Source organism: Capsicum annuum, chromosome 11, assembly GCF_002878395.1.
Source record: "Capsicum annuum cultivar UCD-10X-F1 chromosome 11, UCD10Xv1.1, whole genome shotgun sequence".
Classification (NCBI taxonomy): Eukaryota; Viridiplantae; Streptophyta; class Magnoliopsida; order Solanales; family Solanaceae; genus Capsicum; species Capsicum annuum.
In genome coordinates this window covers 167712192-167734754 of record NC_061121.1, presented here as the reverse complement: position 1 = coordinate 167734754, position 22563 = coordinate 167712192, and positions in this window count along the sequence as shown.

Sequence of the window (22563 nt, the reverse complement as noted above, 5' to 3'; positions counted from 1 at the left end):
GAGCTTCTGCAAGAATCCTCTACCTCATGCCATCCACACATGGAACACATAGTCTTCCCTGGCAACACAACACACCATCTCCTCCTTGGGAGAAAATCTCTACTTTTTTATCTCTGGCTGACTCTTTTATTTTAATGAAACTGGGATCTGTGTTCTGGTTTTCTTTTGCCTCAGAAACCAAAAAGGATTCTGAACCATTCTGCACACATACACTACTCTCTGCTAAATTGACTAAGCGAATACCTAGTCGAGCAAGCTAATAAACTTCCTAAACTAACTTCTTCTTACCATCATCCACGTGAGGAACACTACCCATAGACATCCTACTGAGAGCATCAGCTACTATATTGGCCTTGCTCGGATGATACATAACACTCATGCCATAGTTTTTCAACAACTCTAACCACCTCCTCTGGCATAGGTTTAAATCTTTCTAAGAAAATACATACTGCAGTCTTTTATGGTTTGTGAACACATCAACATGAACCACATAAAAATAGTGCCTCCAAATCTTTAAGGGAAACACTACAGCTGCTAACACAAGATCATAAGTGGGGTAATTCTTTTCATGGGGCTTATGCTGCCTAGAGGCATAGGCTATGACCTTACCTTTCTGCATCAAAACATACCCAAACCAACTCTAGAAGCATTACAATATACAATAAATTCGTCTGAACCATCTGGTAAGGTCAAAACTGGGGCTGTAGTGAGTCGAGACTTCAACTCCTGAAAACTCTTCTCACAAGAATCTGACCACTGGAACTTGGCTTTCTTTTGAGTCAATCTGGACATGGGGGATGCAATGGATGAAAATCCTTTAACAAACCATCGGTAATAGCCAGCCAAACCCAAGAAACTCCTAATATCTAATAGAGAGATAGGCCTGGTCCAGTTTCTTACCGCTTTGGTTTTTTGAGGATCAACTCTAATGCCATAACTAGAAACTATATGACCAAGGAAAACTACTGACCTTAGCCAAAATTTGTACTTACTGAATTTGGCGAACAGCTGATAGGTTCTGAGAGTTTGTAATACTATTCTGAGATGGTCTGCATGATCATGCTCACTGTGGGAGTAGACAAGAATGTTATCAATGAAGACTATAATGAACATATCCAAGTACTTCTTGAACACAATGTTCATCAAGTCCATGAAGGATACTGTAGCATTGGTAAGGCCAAATAACATGACTAGGAATTCAAAGTGACCATACCGAGTTCTAAAAGTTATTTTTAGAATGTCACGTTCTCTGACTCTAAGCTGATGATAGCTTGACCTGAGGTCTACCTTAGAAAAGTAACTGGCACCCTGAAGTTGGTTAAAAAAGTTATCAATTCTGGGAAGTGGATACTTGTTCTTTATTGTGACTTTATTCAGCTGACAGTAGTCTATTCACATTCTAAGAGAACCATCTTTCTTACGCATGAATAGAACTGGTGTACCCCAAGGAGATATGCTGGGTTTGATGAATTCTTATCTAGAAGATTTTTTAACTATTTTTTTAAATCTTTGAATTTTCCTAGTGCCATTCTATATGGCAGAATAGAGATGGGCTGAGTATCTGGAAAAAGGTCTATTTTGAAGTTAATTTCCCACTTGGAAGGGACTCCGGGATGATCTTTGGGAAACACATCAGGGAATTCACATGCTACTAGAACTAACTCAAGACTAGGGGCCTCTGAACTAGAGTCTTTAACTCGAACGAGATGATAAACATGCCCCTTAGATATTATTTTCCTCTCCCTAAGGTAGGAAACAAGCTGACCCCTAAGTGTTGAAGTACTACCCCTTCACTCAAGGATAGGTTCATTCAAAAATTGAAAATGGACAACTCTATTTCTACAATCAACTAAAGCATATCATGAATGAAGCCAATACATGTAGAGAATGACATCAAAATCCATCATCTCTAATTCTACTAAGTCTATTCAAGTGACTTTCTGACCATAGCCGGACAGTTCCTGTATACCCGTTGCGCTTTGATAGATTTACTCATGGGGGTAGAGATTGAGAAGGGCTCTACTAGGATTTTGGGACTGACTCTGAAGTTAACAGCTATATAAGGAGTTATAAAGAACAAAGAAGCTCCTAGATCTAGCAAAGCATAAACATGCAAATGATAAACTTGTAACGTACCAGTGAAGATATCAGGAGAAATTTCCTGATCCTGTCAAGACTGGAGTGCATAAAGCCTGTTTGGGGATTGCCCAATAGTGGAACTAGAAGCGGCACCTAGATAATTCGGGTGAAAGGACTGAGTTAAGGGAGATTGTGCTGACTCTGCAAACCTACCTGAGAACACTCTTTGACCCTGTGGCCTGGCTTGTCACATCTAAAATATACATCACTGCCAGCTCTACAGACACCCTGGTGGTTTCTGCCATACTTATGGCAAAAGGGATTTGTTCGGGCACTGCTAACACTACTCTAAGGTTTAGGGCCTGGTGCCCTATCTTTATTGTCATCTCTGAATTTTAGAATTGGACCATTAGCTGAGGACGGAGCTGGATCTTAGGACTTTAGGCAGAACTAAGAGCACTTACCACTCTCTAACTTGGGCTAAGGGAAGTTGAAGATACCTGTTCTAGATCTTTTGTTCTCCCTCTCCTTCTCTTTATTTTTATCCTCATCTATCTGCTGAGCATGGACCATGAGCTTGGATATGTCCATCTCCTTAATCAACATTGTGGTTCTACACTTTTTGACCACACTACTAGACAGACTCGACACAAACTTACTCATATTAGATCTTCTATCTACTACCACATAAGGGGCATATATACCTAACTGAGTAAGCTTGAGAGAATACACCTTCACTGTCATGTTTCCCTACTTCAGATTAATAAACTCCAAAACCTTCTCTTCTCTCAATTTCAGTGGGAAGAACCTATCCAGAAAAATAGTGAAAAACTCCTCCCATTCTATGGACCCCACATCTATGGCCCTCTCTTCCTTCCACTACTTGAACCATGAGTGAGCCACATCCTGCAATGGATATATGGCCAACTCAATACTCTCACTAGCAGTTACCCTATAATATCTGTGACTTTCTGCACCTAATCAAGGAATTCTTGTGGGTCCTCAGCTGATTTAAACCCGGTAAATGATGGAGAATTCATTCGGGTGAAGTCCCAAACTCTAGCTACAATAGTATTGGCCACTGGGTTGGCCTGTGCAGCAACTGGACATTCATTATGGGCTACCATAGAATGAGCTAAGGTGGTGAAAGTTGCTCTGAATTCTACATGGGAAACATGCTCATCTAGGGGATCTGGCTGGATGGGTGGAGGTGCTAGCTGGTTTCCCGCTCTTCTTCCATTAATCTTTTTTGTAGGCATATTCTGTAAACGGAAGGGAAACTTGAATTAGATAGAGATTTTATCTTGAGTCATGCTTACTCGCACGATATGAATACTGAAAGAAGGGAAACTTTTCGTAAAACGCCTCATAGCCTCTTGTCCATAAGTGTGGCGCGCTACTCACCCATGCACAAGACTCTACTATACGTGGCTTTTAGACTTCCAAGGACTCTATTGAACCTTAGGCTCTAATACCAAGTTTGTAACACCCCGAGTCTGTACCCCGAACGTCACATGGTGCTTGCAACCTTGAAAAACCATAAGCTAACCCATGATTGGTACCTGCTGTGATCACTAAATAATATACTAAAATAAGTGTAGAAATTAGGTTGAATTTTCCATAAGGTTCATAACTAAAATCAGCTACTGAATACTGATAAATAAATACTAAAAAAGCCAAACATCTGTCTGAAATAATCTAGTCCAAAAGCCTCTAACTGTCTGAAAGTGGAGTTGTAGTGACAAGTCCCCAACTAACTCCGACTACTAAAAAATAAACTAAAATACTAAAAAGATGACTATGTCCTCGAACTGTGAGGAACCACCACTAAATTTGCTATTGATAATCTAGGCTGATAAGTACGGTCAGGAGCTCGTGCATCTGAACCTATAATATAAGACATCATAGCACAAAAGAAAGCTATGCATCAGTACTTTGAATGTAGTGGTATGCTAGATGAGGTAAGGCTGAATTCATGGGTTCATATACATGAACAATAAATTACTGAATGATATGAGTATAACTGAATGAGAGTACATGTATATCTGAAGTTATTGTAAATACTGATTATGCAATGCTATACACAGAACTGCATACACTGTAAATGAGATCACATTAACACTGGCTAATGAATTCTGAAAACTGAATAACTGATATATGAGTTTAGTAATACTGTATTACTATTAACTGAGTGACTATTTCTGATAGTCCTAATTCTGTGGAATTAAACTGAGTTATGTGCTGAGCTGGGTGATTGTATCGGACAGTCTTGATTCTAAAATTGAATTGAGGTTTTATACTGAGTCTAAAACTGAAACTAAAATTATGGGAGTGTTCATCTAACCAACATACCCCGATTATAAACTGAGTTGGGGTCCAACCTGTGACCCCAGTTGGAAGGGTGTTAGCACCTTGCCAAGGAATACTATCAATGGCTATGAGTTAAAACTCTCTGGCAGGAAGACATTTCGTCAACCCTCGCTGGTATAAAAATTCGTATGAGATATATCAACCCTAGATTGGTAGGTGGATATCTAAATCTATGCTGGCTATGTAGTTCTGTAACGCAGGAATTACTACTTGGGGCCAAACTCTTTACTGACAAGAATGCCCTCATCCCAAGATTTGCTCGGTGCTGATTCCTAATCCCAACTGAATAGACACTGAACTGATTTCTAGACTGTACTAGGCTTGACTACACTATTACTGATCATGCTAACTGACTGAACTGGACTGAGTTCACTGAGTTCTTTTAACTGAATGAATACACTGAATTTTGTTAACTGGCTGAATATACTGAGCTATCTTAACTGGATGAATATACTGAGTTCTAAAACTAACTGAGTACTACTGAACTTGACATCACTAAGACTATTCTGAAACAACTGTAAATCTAGGTAAACAGGCAGATTTTCGGGTATTAGATACCCCCAGGACTCATAGCATAGATAGTAAAAACATAACACAGTCTTGTAAAACATGATAACTAGTCCCTTGTCACAATTTATTCATTGAAGCATTTTATCAAACACTTTCATGGTATAAACTTTTATACATTCTAACATGATATGATTGCAATACTTAGCTCACATGAACATTTTATCAAACACTTGGGGACATAATCAGTGCACATAATAATAATCAGCATGCAAGCATCATAATTACAATTCCAACTCACAAATTCGAAGGGCTTTTAACATAAATCCACATAACCCTACACGCATGTAAATTACCTCAGATAAAACTTATAATAAATTATGGACTTAAAACCTAAATAACATAATAATCATGATACAATTAATTCAACATAAAATTTATAAAGACAATCATGTTTTAATTTGTAAAGGGTTCTTGAACTCCAAAGGTGGAAGGAAACCCTTGGATGAACACCTAACATACCTTGATTGTTAATTCTCTGAAAGTTGTGGTAAATTTCTTAAGACTTGGATCTTGAATTTGATGGGTTAGGGTTTGTTCTTAAGAGGATTTTTAAATAATAAGTCGGTTTTGCCTTTAGAAAGGATTAATCTCATGTTTTGGGGCTGAAATAAGGTGAAAAAATTGACCTAAATACCCCTATAGACGCGGAATTAAAAGAGCCAAAACTGTGCCCAGTAACGCACAGGCCAACGCGCCGCATCGATGCAATCGACGCGATGACTAATGCGCCGCATCAAATTCACAATGGTTTATTGGAATTTGCACTAGAAGATGGGAAAAATATCCATCGACGCAATGGGACACATGACGCATCGAGATCATGTCGATCCACTATTTTGGTCACCTAAATATGATTCAAACGAGGTCTAAAAAATTTGAAACTCACCCGTAGTGACCTATTAACACACCTGATCATGATTCAATCCAAGGATCGACATTTTAAGGTCCTAAGGGTCATAAAATAAGATCGTCAAATTATGAAGGCTAAAATAATTCTATGTAAAAAATCTTAGCTATAATTTCTAATCTGTGGCCTCTTTTTATGCTCTAAAGGACTGAGTTAAGCTTAGCATTTTGTGGGGTCTTACAAGTTTACCTAGACATGAACTCGTGTGGACTTTACAAGTATTTTTAATTTTACTAAATTATCCCTAATTAATTATTATAAGTTATCTAAGCGTTAAAAATCTTATATATTCTATTGAATAGAATAGATAAAAAGAGACAAAATGTTAAATTTCTTGATTTTTTAGACTGGGCAAATAAATTAGAATAATTATTTTTAATATATTGGATAAGTGAAAATGGAATAAATCTCCCAATATTTTTCCAAGTAATAATTTTTGTAGGTAGATCCCCAAGACTAAATCCACAACTAAATTCGTAGCAAATAATCCCCAACTAATTTTCTAGGTAATGAAATCCGCCACAGATATTTTCAACAAAATTTCTCTATGTAAATCCGTAGGATAAATTACCTGGGAATTTTTCTATGGATTATATATATATATGTGTGTGTGTGTGTGTGTGTGTATTTATCTATATACCTTCAAATTTACCTAGAGATAAAATACCCGCCAATATATTTCTTCAGATAATGTCGCAAGGAGGAAATTTGCACAATACGACGCCAAATTTACCTGCGGAATTTATTGAGAATATGTAGTTCGCAGGTAACATATTCTAATGTTGAGGAATTTAAAAATTTTTTAGATAAATCCGCATATATTTCTTGAGATATTTTTCCCTAGATAAGATCCCAAGTAATTGACAATTTTCTAATAGTGGTCTTATATCCGCATAGGACTTTTCGCGTCTTTGGGCAGCCTTAAGCCTATCCCAAATCACCTTTACCTTCTCCATATCCTGATAAACCAAATTTGGGCCAAACATATCTGCCTTACCAAGCTCAAACCACCCAATAGGAGACCTACACCTCCTACCATACAATGCCTCAAAAGGGGCCATCCCAATACTAGAATGATAGTTATTGATGTAAGCAAACTCTACCAAAGGTAGATGCTTAACCCAATTTCCACTATAATCAATCACACACATACAAAAAAATGTCCTCCAATGTCTGAATAGTCCTCTCTACTTGCCCATCCGTCTACAGGTGAAAAGCTATACTCATATTATCCTTAGTCCCCAACCCTTTCTGAAAAGACCACCAAAAATGAGATGAAAATTGTGTACTACTATCAGAGATAATCGAAAAAGGTACCCCATGTAGCTTTAAAATCTCTAGAAGATACAACCGCGCATAGTCCCCAGCCAAAAGGTTTGTCTGCACTGGCGAAAAATGAGCGGACTTTGTCATTCTATCCGACCCAAATTAGATCAAATTGGTTCCAAGACCGAGGAAGATCGGTAAAGATATCCATATTGATTACCTCCCATTTTCATTCTGGCAAATCAATCTCTTGATATAAGCCCCCAGACCTCATGTGTTCAACTTTAACTTGTTGACACACTAAACACTTGGCCACAAAATCAGCCACATCCTTTTTCATACCATTCTACCAATACATCTTCTTGAGATCATGATATATTTTTGTCAAATCGAGATTAACTATATAGTGTGATACAGGTGCCTCGGCCAATATCCTTCATCGTAAACCATCAACATCAAGAACACATAACTTTCCTTATTACCTTAAGGTACTATCACCACTGATCTCAAATACTATCACCCTTTGCCTGAAAACATCATTCTTGATTTTTATCAAAATAAGATTTAGCATTTGCTTCTCCTTGATTTCTACACCCAAAGACAGCCAAACCACTTCTTGTACCATTACACCATCTTTCTTAGAGTCCAAGAGGTAAACTTCGAGATTAGCCAAGCAATGAATATCATTCACCGATTCCCGCTTCTTCTTATCTACATGGGCTAAACTCTCCATGGACAACCTGCTAAGAGCATCAAAAGCAATGTTAGCTTTACCTAGGTGGTAGTGAAGACTCATATCATAGTCTTTGATAAGCTCCAACTATCTCCTACCTGAGATTTAGCTCCTTCTGAGTGAATATATACTATAGACTCTTATGATCAGAAAAGATGTCCACGTCCACTCCATACAAATAATGCCTTCATATTTTTAAAGTAAAAACCACTGCTAAAAGCCCCAAGTCATGAGTAGTATAATTTCTCTCATGCACCTTTAACTGCCTAGAAGCATAGGCAATTACCTTCCCATGTTGTATTAAAACCAACCAAGTCCCACCTGGGATGCATCAGAATAAACCAGAAACCCCCATTGCCTTCAGGCAATCTCAAAACCTGAGATGAGTTAGCTTATCCTTCAGCTTCTCGAAACTCCCCTCACAAGAATCCTACCAAGAAAACTTTAAGTTCTTCTGGGTCAACTTAGATAATGGGGTAACTCTCATCGAGAAACTTCCCATGAACCGCTTATAATAACTATCCAAACCCAAAAAACTCTAAATATCAGTTGGAGTTATGGGTCTAGGCCACCTTCTAGCCACTGCCATCTTTTGTGGATCCACCATGATCCCCTTACTGGAAATAATATGACAAAGAAAAGTTATAGCATTCAACCAAAACTCTCACTTGGAGAATTCGATATACAACTGCTACTCCTTTAAGGTCTGCAACACCACACAGAGGTAATTGGCATGATCTACCTTATTCTTAGAATATATCAAGATGTCATCAATGAACACAATGACAAAAAGATCTAGAAAGTGCCTGAAAACCCTGCTCATCAAATCTATAAGTGCCACTAAGGCATTAGTCAAACCAAATGACATAACCAAGAACTCAAAGTGTCCATACCGGGAATGAAAACCGATCTTAGGAATACGTATATAATATGAATAAATGAGGGAACAGAGGTATATACAGTAATACCATAGCTATATATATATATCTACACAAAGGTATATAAGGTTAATTTAAAGGTATAACCTAGGGTAGCCAACCTAACCTCTCTATGAAATCCTAACCAAATAGGATTAGTTAATACTAGCATGATCTGGGCCTATAGTCAAATTTAACCATGAGCACATTATCCATAATGTAATTTACCATAAAAATAAAAGGGATCAAAATCATACCTGCAACCTTAGTATCAGTCCATAATCAGCCTGCCATGAACTAACCATGATAATGACAATAAAGTAACCGGCTAGTCCAAAAAAAGACCTAATCAGGTCCCATAAACCCAAAAGATCCAATCAAAACACAGTAAATAAAACCATAGACTATACCTATGAAACCCCTCATAAAGTTGATAAATATGAGCACTAAATAATATACTGGTGAGACATAATGCATATGAATAAATGATAAAGGAAAAGTAAATCCCTAGTACCATAATTGATCTAACTGTCATAACATACCAAGTCTATAAACCTCTTCCAGCTCAACAGCTTGCCAACGAAGGACCTATGGAAACCTATCTTCTCTAACACGACCAGGACCCTAAGGGTTTGACAATATCTGTATTTACCAACCTAGTCCTAATCTAAAATTTGTAATCATTATCATAATCAATCTACTCCATCCAATACCGAATATATATGTATGTAATAAATGCACAAACTCAAACCATGACTAAAAGAGTGTTAGTTTGTTAATCTACTTCCCAAGATCAATCTGGGACTAAGTCTATATCAGAGAGTAGAAAGGATTAGAATCTCTCGAGACCAAAGTAAATAGTAGTGATCAAAGATTGGATATTCCATTGACCTAAATCAATCTTGGACTAATTTCCAAAATATATTCTTTAGTTCCAAAAGCACACAAATCATCTATTAAGGTGGTATGATTTTTGATATGAAAGAATCCATTTAAAAAGTGATAGTAAAATTATGATTTTAGTTGGAATCTGACGACTAAGTGAGAATGAATGTACCGAGATCTATGCATTCCATCAACAGTATCCAAAAAATACAATCATGACCGGCCAAGCCTCTATAGACTAAAGCCAGGATATAATACTCACCTAGAGTCCAACTGGTATCGTAACTACGACCTTGGGCCTAACAGTATATGACTAATATAAGAATAATATTATAATTCAAGAAACTATAAGATTCCAATAAGTCAAGTAGCAAACCTTATACTAACGGTCCTTAGAATCAACTATGATTAGCATGCTAAGAATCTAGGGTGATTGGAACCTATAGCCACAACAAGTAGTTTATCATAAGGGTCAATTCACCTTTCTATCCCCAAGCTTTAAAATTAGGCTAATTCATGGTATTCTACCCATAATCATATCCTATCATCCTTACCTATCTTGAAATATATATCATACACTATATCATAAAGAAGAGTAGACCAAATCCTACCTCGATATCAAATTGCAGTCCTTGAATCATCCAATAAATCACCTGTCTTTGTTCCACAATCCTGAAATACCGCCATGCTATCAAAATAATAATCTATACATCATTAAAAGTAGAATGAGACCCATAATTTATACATCAAAGGTCATAGTTTGAGTCAAGAATGGACTTAAAGGACCTACAAACGAAATCTAAAATTGAATCTATCACTAGGTCCCTCAAAGAGTAAGAAATGTGTACTCAAAAGTTAAGCACAAATAGTTTACAAATAGAGGCCCAAATCATCCCCTAAGGTCTAGAATTTTAAGGAACTAAATTTCTAAGAATTTACAATAAAATAGGATGTAATTTGATAGAGAAAATATTGGAAACTGGCCAAGGAGTGTTAGGCTAACTTACTTTAGCTTCAATGTATGATTCCCCACTCTTTCCATCTATTCAAGCTCCTAGTAGAAAATGGTGGAGAAAATGAGAAGAAATTAGATGAAGAAAGGGGATTTAACAATCCCTAAGTGTCACTAAAGCGGCCACTTGTCTTCTTAAGTGGCTACCGCTCTAACGGCAAAAGTCTGCTAAAGCGGTTAGGCACCAGGGATGCTGGCATTACTAAAGCGATCTCCTGGCCATTAAAGCGATGTCCTCTTATGACACGATCCAAACTAGGGCCTTGTCATAATGGGCATTCCAAGTCTAATTAGGACCGGGGACCACCCCCGTTACCCAACCCAACCTCCAAATATGCATACCCTGATTCGAATGAATTTTGACCATATAACAAGATAGTGTATTAGTGTAACCTAAGACTCTTGGATAGGTCTATAACCGTGACCAACCCAAACAAGTCCAACCATTCATTACCAACCATCAACCATAACCAAACTAATATGTAAACTAAGTTCTTGTCCATAACATAACATAAAAGAATGGAACAATCATAAATTTAGTCCAACGGTGTCATCCCCAATACTAATGCAAATACTAAGGCTGACACCAATACCGAAACTGCCTATTCCAACCCATAGTAGTTTCACAAAGCCTCTAATCAAAAGAAGAAAAATATCCGGTTGGGATATACCCCTAATAATATCCAAAACCAATATCCATAAAATAACTAAAGTGTGTAAAGACATCCACAATATGAAATGGAGCCTTCTAGAATATGGAAGCTCACCACTTTAATCCCATAGATGATCTCAAATCTGATCACTAAGTAGGAGGAGTAGAATGGTCGATTTCTGCATCGTGTAGGGATATAGCCGCCCAAAGATGGGTTAGCGTGTGAATTCTAACACAAACTCAGGATAAGGATAAAATAATGATATTCAGTAAAACCAAGTAAACTATTTATATACATACAAATCATACATATATATATAACCATGTCAGGAAAGGGAACCAGTTTTAGCATCTATTTAAAACCATTAACAGGCTATATGGGTCCAGCGTAACCCTCCTGAATGGGCCCTTATATGTGTAGCTTCACTAACCGAAGATACTATAAGAGTAGCGGATTCCCAAGGACCCTTCGCTCTATATGATACATATGTATAGTGTACTTAGAGGATCCTATGTACCTTATAGTATCATATACGGTCTCTATGACCAACTCTCATGTCGGCAAACATGAGTTTACAGTATTCGTCTATTGGAATCGCACCTTTATGATTAGCTATCACAACCCACCATAATTGCCCCAATTAAAACCATTACCATCCAACCAAACCATCAATCCATTATTATTAACCAAGTCTATGAGTAGTGGTATCGCCATATCGACTATAGCTTGCAAGTAATGCCCTTAGCTAACCTTTTATGTAAAGAGATTCCCATGTACCCATAGATTACATTATCAAGTTAACTTGGGAGAATCCCATGTACCCCACAAGTTTTTCATGATTATGTTGGCTTGGGGGAATCCCATGCACCTCACAAATTGGTCATTTACATATTTACTTAGAGGATTACCTAATTAACCATAACCATGACCACCCAACCTTACTATTTAACCGTTCCAAACCATTTAAACTATTTATGCCATTTAGGGTTCCATTACCAAACCATATCATGCAATAGTTCTATTAAAAGACCAATAACATAGTAAAAGCATTATCAGAGGCATTTTATCAAATATGTTGGGGGCGTAGTATTTCCAAACCAAATCCAATTACCAATTAATATTCCCATGCAACCAATTGTCAAAACCATCATCAAAGAATGTAAAACAGAATCAAAACATGTGAAAACATAATCAAGCATTTAATACCAAAACCCCAACATATGTTTGAAAACCCCAAAACCATACAATAATCATGCCATGAAAATATTTTACAAAACATGCTTTTAGTTGGAACTAAAAATGAGGGAGGAGTACATGTAGACACATAATTTTGTCCCTCTCGAACATCACATTATCAAATTTACCACATCGTTACCATATAGCCTCACCCATTTAATATTTGTCCCCACAAGAATCTAAGTAATAATTTATAACAAATCCATAACCACCTTATCCTAACAAACCCTCAACAAATTCACCACCTACCCTAATTAATTTTGCCACCTCACACCCCCACCTTATACCTCCTTCTACCCATATACCCTACCCTACTCATAATACCCGAGACACACATAACATACATATGCACAATACACATATACAGAATCACACACCTCACTAACCAACAATTATACATACCACACACAGATGAATATACACTCATACTCCACATAGATAAAATAGAAAAAACTCTATTTTTCATACTCTCCTTACAATATAGACACTCATTCTAATCGATCACATACATCAAAATCAAAGGGAATTCATACAACACACACTAATACATATTTCATGAATAAACACACACACTAGTTGAGAATCAATGGGGAAAATAGGAGAAAATTCAGCAAGGTGAACCGACTAGATTGAAAAAAGGGAGAGAGAATAGTTCTGGTAAATTTTTGTCGAAAAACATTACTACCTCTGAAATCGGGCCCCTTTTTCTCTGATTTCATCACTACCGAGCTCACTGGAGCTCCAGTCAAATAAAATTGGTGAACCCATCTTATTCCAACCAAACGTACTTTGAACAACCACTCATGTTCTTATTTTCAGCCCAAATCTCATCGAAAATTGCATTAGTGGCGGATCGTATTGAGTTTATTCTCGATTGAATTAAATTGGAATTAGCATATTTGATGTTGAGGTGCTATTTGGGTCGAGGTTACGTTTCTTCATGAGTTTTGATCCTATTGTTTGGAAAAAATCATCGAATGAGGTCTAATTCTATATCTCTTATCATTATTTTTGTGAATGTTTTCAAATGGTCATGAGATTTATGTGATTTTTTTGAAGTAATTTTAATTATCAATATCTAATTGTTAATTCCATGTTGAAGTTGTGTTAATTACTTTATGTGAGAATCTAATTTGATTTGGGGTTTAATTTGATTTGGGGGCAAAAATTAAAAATTAATAAAGAGCAAGCATCATTTATTTTGATTCATCGATGTCGTGGAATATGATAATGCCATGATAGGCCAAAACTAGTAGGCAAATACTAATATAGGTAGGAAAATTATAGAAATTGATAATTGTGGAATGATTGAATGTTTGTGCTTGAAATTGTTTCATTTTGTCACTTGAAATTGGTAAATGTATTCATTTAGCCGGGAAATAACCCGAGGCCATTTGTTCTTATTCACCGGGGTATGCCCCAAAGAACCTTGTACGTGAAGGACGTTCGTGATCAAGGCCTGAGGCATCGGGTAGAGCATAATTTAGGACTAGTATAGGTTAGTGTAGGTTTATTTCAGTATCTTTTATTTTGAACTATAATAATTAGATTGGACACTATATTTTTGACTTGTTTTGTTATGTTTGTTTTGTGTGTTTTATACAATTTATTCACTTCATAGTGTCAGACTAGATGATATACTTCCAAAGCGATCGTGGTCAAACCATGGGACCGAGGGATCACCTTCCTCTCAATTAAAAGAATTCCTTAGCTAGAATCTCTGTTTGTGGATCAGTTTTGAAAGAGTCAAAAACTATTTTAAAAAGGATTTCCAAAGGTGACTTGGCATCCCAATTTTGCCAAGTGGTGACTCTGAGTTTTTATTTTTAGAAGTTCTTTTCGAAACAAACTTTATCCTTTTTCACTGAATAATAAAATCATTTTCAAACATAAAATCAAATCTTTTTCATCAAAAAAGGGTGTGACAGCTCTAGTGACTCTGCTGGGGATTTTTTAGAATTTGAGCTTATATTTTTTGAGTGGTATCGGCTTATTTTGACACTATAGGTGTATAGACATTTGTTTGTGTTAGTGTTTGTGTTATTATTTTATCATTGTTGATTCCCTACGTGTTTACAGTATTTCTTTATGTGTTACCACTTTATATCTGACATCATTTGCATAACCCAAGTCATTTATTTATCAACAAGTCCCGGAATGCACGTTGTGTACACAAACTCTAATTGAGTCATCCTGATTTTAGAAGGGGGGCCATCAGATGTATGGAGTGGGTGCAAAGCTGTCGTAACCACTATCGACCATACACTCCTTCGAATAGCCTTGTTAGTGAACCCCAGCCTAGGTCAGCCTTTAGGTCATGTTTATCTACATCATATTGTGACCTGGTGGGACGTACTTGGTCCTTTGTAGGAGACTCACGCTTAAAGCATCCTTATGTGCTAATTATTGCATCTTTAAGAATAACAGGATCATTTAACGTACTATTTTAGGGAAAAGCATGTGCTAGAATTAAATGAAAGTGTGTATTGCAAGGAAAGGTTGAAAAAAATAAGGAAAAAAAAATAAAAGTGAGTCAAAAAAGAATTCCATAATTTTTTTGAGTTTTTTATGGCTTTTGTTTTTCACAATCCAAAAATTCAAAAAGATCTTTTATCTTTTGCACTCATTTTCTCAAAAATCAAAAACATAAGAAAAAAAATTCGTTTGTACTCTTTAACAAGAGTTCATAATTCAAAAATTTCAAAAAAAAGATTTGTTTTTCAATAGAAGCTTTTTATAAAAGAAGAATTCAGAAAAATATGGTAGAAGTTGGTACATTTCATATAACAAAAATACCAAAAGATTTTCTTTTCATAGTGGTTGGTGTCATTTTTTATGTTAAGTGTCAAATTGAAAACTCAAATAATATTTTATTGACGTTGTTCATCGTTTGTTTGTGGCTGTGTCTTTCAAGTAGGGTTCAGTCGGTTATTTAATCTTTAATTGTCCAATCTGGATGAACTACGCACACCTGATTCTCTTCTCTCGGGAGTGAGATGCGTAGGCAGCCCCTCATGGTTTACGTGATCTTATTTAAAAAGTCCAAAAAGATTTTCTTCACTCTTCATTTAGAGTAGGTGTCATATACATCTTTAAAAGAAAACTACAAAATAATTTTTCTTTAGTAGTTTCAAGTTTTATTTTCGGATGAAATTCAAAATTGAAAACCCAAAAATATTTTTCTTTGGTATTCATCGGTTTCATTTTGTATAGGAATGGTAAAGCTAAAAACTTCAAAAAGATTTTCGTCAATTCTTTTGAAAATTTGTTATTTTCTTTTCTTCTTAAAGTTTCAAGAAAAAAAAAGAAAGAGTTCGATTGGCCATGTTGTGCCAAAACTTCACGAACTACGCCTGATTCTCCTCTCTCGGGAGTGCGATACATAGGCGCCCTTCTTGGGTTCGGTGATCTTTTCAAGAAGAAAAGAGATTTTGAAAAAAAGTGTTGAACTCTAACGTATTTTGTGTTTCTATTGTTTAGTTAGTTTAAGGTAGTTGGATTGTGGCATTTTAGTTGGTCCTCCATATTGCACCAACTCACAGAGAAAGTTATGGCCAACAAGGATACCGAGATTGTATGAAAAGATTCAGAAATTAAGAAAGCAAATGATAGAAATGCATCGAGCTTGGGCTAATGGGTTGCCGCTTTCTCCATTTTTCACTAATAATCTGGAATATCTTTCTAGCATGCCTCCCGTGTTACATGCATAATTTCCCATTTTTGTTGACACACCACAACATGTATCAGGGTCCATTCTAGGTCAATACTATCCTAACACTTCCAATATTCATTTCCTCAATACTCAACATAAAACTACCACATACTCGGGTCCACCTACTGTTCATATTTTTGTAGCTCCACCCCCACGGAAGCTCGTACTTTTGATGTTGATCCACCGATTGTGCCTCCCTACTGTATAAGAGAGCATGTATTTAATATTTTCGGTGATTGACATTATGCTCTCGATCTCACATTTAAGTTAACTGGTCCTTATAGATACACTCGCCCACCTGAATTTTCTCTTAACACTGAGAAGCCTGTTATGACAGAAGAACAAGAGGAAATTACCAAAAAATTAAGAAGTTTGGAAGTGGCTATGAAGAACTTGCAAGGACTCGGGGGTTCTAAAAGTGTCTCGTATAAAGATCTGTGTATGTTTCTAGGTGTTAATCTTTCTCTTGGTTTTAAAATGCCAAAGTTTGAGAAGTATGATGGACATGGCGATCTTGTAGCATATTTGAGATGTTATTATAACCAACTAAGAGGCACTGGAGGGAAGGAAGAATTACTCATGACTTATTTGGGTGAGAGTCTTTCGGGTCTAGCTTTGGAATGGTTTGTTGACCAAGACATCGACAAGTGGAATAGTTGGGACGACCAAGCTAATGAATTAGTGCAACAATTTTAGTACAATGTGGAATTGATTCCTGATGAGAAATCCCTAACTAACATGAAGAAGAAGAGTACTAAAAGTTTTAGGTAATATGCGATTAGATGGCGTAAACAAGCTACTAGGGTGAAACTGCCAATGAAAGAAAGTTAGTGAAGGTGTTTATTCAAGAACAGGACAAAACATATTATCAACACTTGTTACCTGCATTAGGAACGCCATTTATTGAGGTCCTCAAAATAGGGGAGATGATAGAGGATGGAATTAAGACCGATTGCATTATTAGTTTTGTAACATTGAAAGCGACTACTCAAGAAATTCAAAAAGGTTTGCGAAGAGCTAGAGAGAAGAAAAATAAGGAAGATGCATCTGCTATTTTAGTTGGACAACGGACACAATCAAGAAGACCACATTGTCATTACCCTCAGGCTCAAACCCAAGTTCATGCCCAAGCTCCCCAAATCACTCCCAAAATCCATTATACTCTATTCCCCCATCTCCATATCTAGTATCTAACGCACAACCATATGTTCAATACCTATCTTACCCACAATGGTACACACCAACTCCTCAGAGTCATCCTTCAACTCCACAAACACACCAAAGACCTTCTAGGCCTGATTTTTGGTCTAAGCCAAATAATGAAATAAGGCAAAAGTCGAGGGATTAATTTACACTAATTGAAGAGTCATATGCCAGTTTATTCTAGAGATTGGTATAGTGGATCATGATCACTCCTGTCCTTGGGTATACTCTTGACCTGCATTTAAGAAGTTTTGATCCTAATGTACGATGTGCATATCATTCTGATATTCAGGGTCACAGTATTAAAGATTGTCGTGCATTGAAAAGAGAAATAAAAAAGATGATTCAAGATAAATGGATTATGGTATAGAACATTGACAGTGGTGAAAGCTCTAGTCATGCTAATATGCAAACTAGTTGAAAAGGTGTCAGGCCCAACAATTGAGAATTCGGTCCTCTCCTTACTAGGAAGGGGTTTGGTCGCTTTTTTTGTTTTCTTTTCTGTTATTCGAATTATTTCAGGGTTGTAGTTTGGGATCTATCTTGTTTTGTCCCATTGTCGTTTATGTTCAAACCCTTCTATCTTTCATTTCAACTAAATGGAGTATCTCTTTTTTTCCTTTGTGTTTTAAATATTTGTTGTTTGTTTGTTTTATTTACCCAATATATTTTATCTTTGTTTTAGTGATATGACATGCTGGCGGAATTTTTAGCTATATCTTAAAATCTAGTTCAAGCATGAACTTTGAATCAGAGGGCTAAAGTTAGAAAAAAAACATCTAAGAAAATAGGTAGAGTGCTGAGACATTTGGTGACAAATTGAAGCTTTCTTTGAAAATTAAGGCAATTAATTTGAGAATCACAAGAATAACTTGATCATCAATTTAAATGCATTTCTCAATTAGGTCAAACAGTGGATGCATGATCCTATATCAAGGGAAATATAAAGAAAATCAGCTCCACAAAAACATGAGTCATTTGATGTAAGGGATGTACAACAAAGGTGGAGTTGTATGCTAGATAAGCGCAGAAGAAGTAGTGACGCAGATGCTCTATTCAAGTTAGTGCTATAAAAAATGACACAAATGATCTTCATCTTTCATTGTCATATTGCATGATATGTACATGTATTTTCAAGGATTGATATAACGAAGGCATTTCATTCTGCTATCCAAACATTATGTCATCCTTTGTTTACCCCACTTGAGATTTAGTATTATTTTCTTTTATTTCCCCCTTTTGGAATCAAGATAGAGTCAAAAAAGTTCAAAAGAAAAGTGTCGAGCAAAAGAACAAAGTTAGAAAAGTTTTAAAAAGAAAAAAAGGTATCCAAAAGAAAGAAAAGAGAAGAGTGTCAAGAAAATAGAGTCAAAAAAAGTCCCAAAGAGAAAAAAAAAAGTCAATAAAAGAAAAAAAAATCAGTATCTAGCAAAAGAACAAGTTATCAAAACTATGTATGACCTGATTCTCCTGTCTCGGGGTGAGATACAAAGGTTTCCCTACTCCAGGGTCGGTCCAATCAAATAAACAATTTAGAATTACCCAGTCAAAAAAACTGGGGCATGAGTTAATCTTCATTATTTGAGTCAATTCCAAAAGTTGTAAGTCGTACCCCACTTCAAGTGTTGTTTGGTCCTTATGCCATTCTTTCTTCTAACCTTATCCAAAAGTTAAGTTACAACCAAATAAAGACCTTCTGATCAATCTTTGAGAATAATAAGGCTAAGCATTCAATGCATATGATAATGCATTTTGGGAACTACTCGTCTTCCCTATCATAAAAAATCAGGAGAGAAATAAAAATGAGAGTCTTATTGGTGAAAACCCTACAGGCACTCTAAGGCGATGGTAAGTTTAAAAAAATAAAAATAAGAGTCTTATCGGTGAAAACCCTTATGGGCACCATAAGACATTCTAAGTAGAGAGAAACAAAAATAAGAGATTCTCATTAGTGAAAACCCTCACGAATACCATAGAACAATGGTGAGCTGAGAGAAAGAAAATGAGAGAGCCTTGTTGGTGAAAACCCTTCAAGGCATCACTAGTCGAATGAGGTCTCTAAATATAATTGGCAGAAGTAAGTAACTCAATCCATTAAATCAACAACAATTAGTGAAAGTTTGGATAGAAAGATCAAGTAGCTTAATCCAAAATGCATATCATAATCATTAGAGTTGACTGTCATTTTTTTAGATAAAATTTTCTTTTCTATGTTTCAGTGGGGATATTCATTATCTGTTCTTTCTTCTCTATATTTTTATTTTTATTTTCTAGAGTTAATTATAAAACTGAAAAGTCATTTTTCTTGTGTCTTTGAGTCAAATCAATGCCAAAGCAAGTAAAAAAAAGATTTCAAAACTGGCTACCAACTTCTTCAATTGCACAAAGAAAGACAAAAAGGCCAGCACATGAAAGAGACATGATTGTGAGCCAAAATCAGGCATGCAAAAAAATTTGTTAATAGACAAGTCTGGGATTCATAGAAATACCAAGGTTCAAAGGATGTGTCCAAGGAACATAACAATAACAGAGATACTGTGTTTGTGTCAGAGTCACTCTTAATGATCTGAGTTTAGATCAATGCTACAGCGAGTCAATGACAATGCCAATGGTTGGAAGCAAGATTGAATGTGACCAGCACAAGAATAGTTGCCTTAAAATCCAAAGCCACAAACCAGCCACCATGTTTTTGAACTCATAAGTTTTCTTTGTACGAAATAGGAACACATGTTACCTTCAAATTGAACCTTCACTCCTCGAAGTCATTTTTTTCTAATTGATTCCTTCCATTAAATCTTAAGAGAAGCATTTTCTTGCCTAAATAATTTAAGTTGTATTTGTAAGCAGACGTATTTCCTTGTTTAGGTAATTCAAGCGCATATGTAAGGAGACGTATTTCCTTATTTGGGTAATTCAAGCGGCATTTGTAAAGAGACACACTTTCTTGGGTAATTCAATTGGAATTTGTAATGAGACGCATTTTCTTGTTTGGATAATTTAAGTGGCATTTGTAAGGAGACGCATTTTCTTATCTAGATAATTCAATTGGCATTTGTAAGGAGACGCACTTCCTTGATTGGGTAATTCGAATTTTACTTGTTAGGTGATGCACTTCCTAACTTAAGTATTGACTCCTAGAAAATTCACTTTCTAGTCGATTCATTCCACTTGACCCTTAGGAGACACACTTCCTTTGTGGGTAGTCAAGTTTCTCTTGTTAGGCAGTTCACTTCCTAACTTAAGCCTTTACTCCTAGAAAATGTACTTTCTAGTTGAGTAGTTAACCCTTAGGATATGCACTTTCTTGTTAGGGTAATTCAAGTTTTGCTTGATAGGTGGTTCACTTCCTAACTTAAGCCTTTACTCCTAGAAAATGTACTTTCTAGTTGAGTAGTTAACCCTTAAGAGATGCACTTTCATGTTAGGGTACTTCAAGTTTCTCTTGTTAGGTGGTTCACTTCCTAACTTAAGCCTTTACTCCTGGAAAATGTACTTTCTAGTTAAGTAGTTAACCCTTAGGAGATGTACTTTCTTGTTAGGGTAATTAAAGTTTTTCTTTTTAGGTGATGCACTTCCTAACTTAAGTCTTGACTCCTAGAAAATTCACTTTCTAGTCGAGTCATTCCACTTGACCCTTAAAAGACACACTTCCTTGGTGGGTAGTCAAGTTTCGCTTGTTAGGTGGTTCACTTCCTAACTTAATCCTTTACTCCAACAAAATGTACTTTTTAGTTGATTAGTTAACCCTTAGGAGACACGCGTCCTTGTCAGGGTAATTCAAGTTTTGCTTGTTAGGTGGTTCACTTCCTAACTTAAGCCTTTACTCTTAGAAATAGCACTTTCTAGTCAAGCCATTCCACTTAACCCTTAGGAGATACACTTCCTTGTCAGGGTAGTTCAAGTTTGGATTGCAAGGTGACATACTTCCTAACTTAAAACTTTACTCCTAGAAGTTGCACTTTCTGGTCAAGTCCTTCCATGCAACCCCAAGGAGATGCACCTCCTTATCTGAGTAATTCAGGTTTCATTTATTAGGTGATGCACTTCATAAATTTAACCTTCACTCCTAGAAGCCACACTTTATAGTCGAGTCATTGCACTTAAACCTTAGGAGATGCACTTCCTTTTCAATTTTCATTTGTCCGGTGGTACACTTCCTAACTTAAATCTTTATCTCTAGAAGACGCACTTTCTAGTCAAAATTCCTCACTTTAATTCTTAAGAGACACACTTCCTAGTTTTGATCATTTAGTTTTACTCTCAAGAGATGCATTTCTTGGTCAGAGTCTTGATTCATCATTGCAACATACAAGTATTTATGATTGGATTTGATATTCACAAAAGTTTTTTGATGATAAACTCGGGCATAAATTTAATTCATGTTATTGAAAGCATAATTTTGGGACCCTCCTAGAAAATCGAACTTTACTTTTTTCGAAAATGAAATCTCTCTTATTAATAATCTTTGTTTGGGACAATTTTCATTATAGTTTTGATGTGATTTCAGGATCTCGCCTAAAGAACAGGATGAATAAATGGAAAGTCAATCAACAAGGTGAAGAAGTTGAAAGTCAAGCAACAAGGTGAAGAAATTGAAAGTCAACAGATTAAAGAAATAGCAAGTCAGGACCCCGCCTAGAGAACAAGGCAAATAAATTGAAAGTCAAGCAACAAGGTGATGAAATTGCAAGTCGGGAGCTCACCCGGAGAACAGAGCAAAGAAATTGCAAGTCAGGAACCCGTCTAGAAGATAGGGTGATGAAATAGCAAGAGTCAAGAAAAGTTGCATAGATAGGACTTTTGTAATTTTATTTATGTTTTTAACTTGTAATTTTCATTTTTGATGTAAAGAAAGATTGCAGACCGAAACCTCGACAGGACCTCACTCGACTCTCCAACTCAGTATAGTCCTTTTTTTCCAACCTTTTGAGATACCTATGACTTGATTCCCTCATGACTTGGGCAAGTAGGATGTCCTAAATCAAGACTCGATTGTACTCTGCCTTTATTTGTCTCCCTT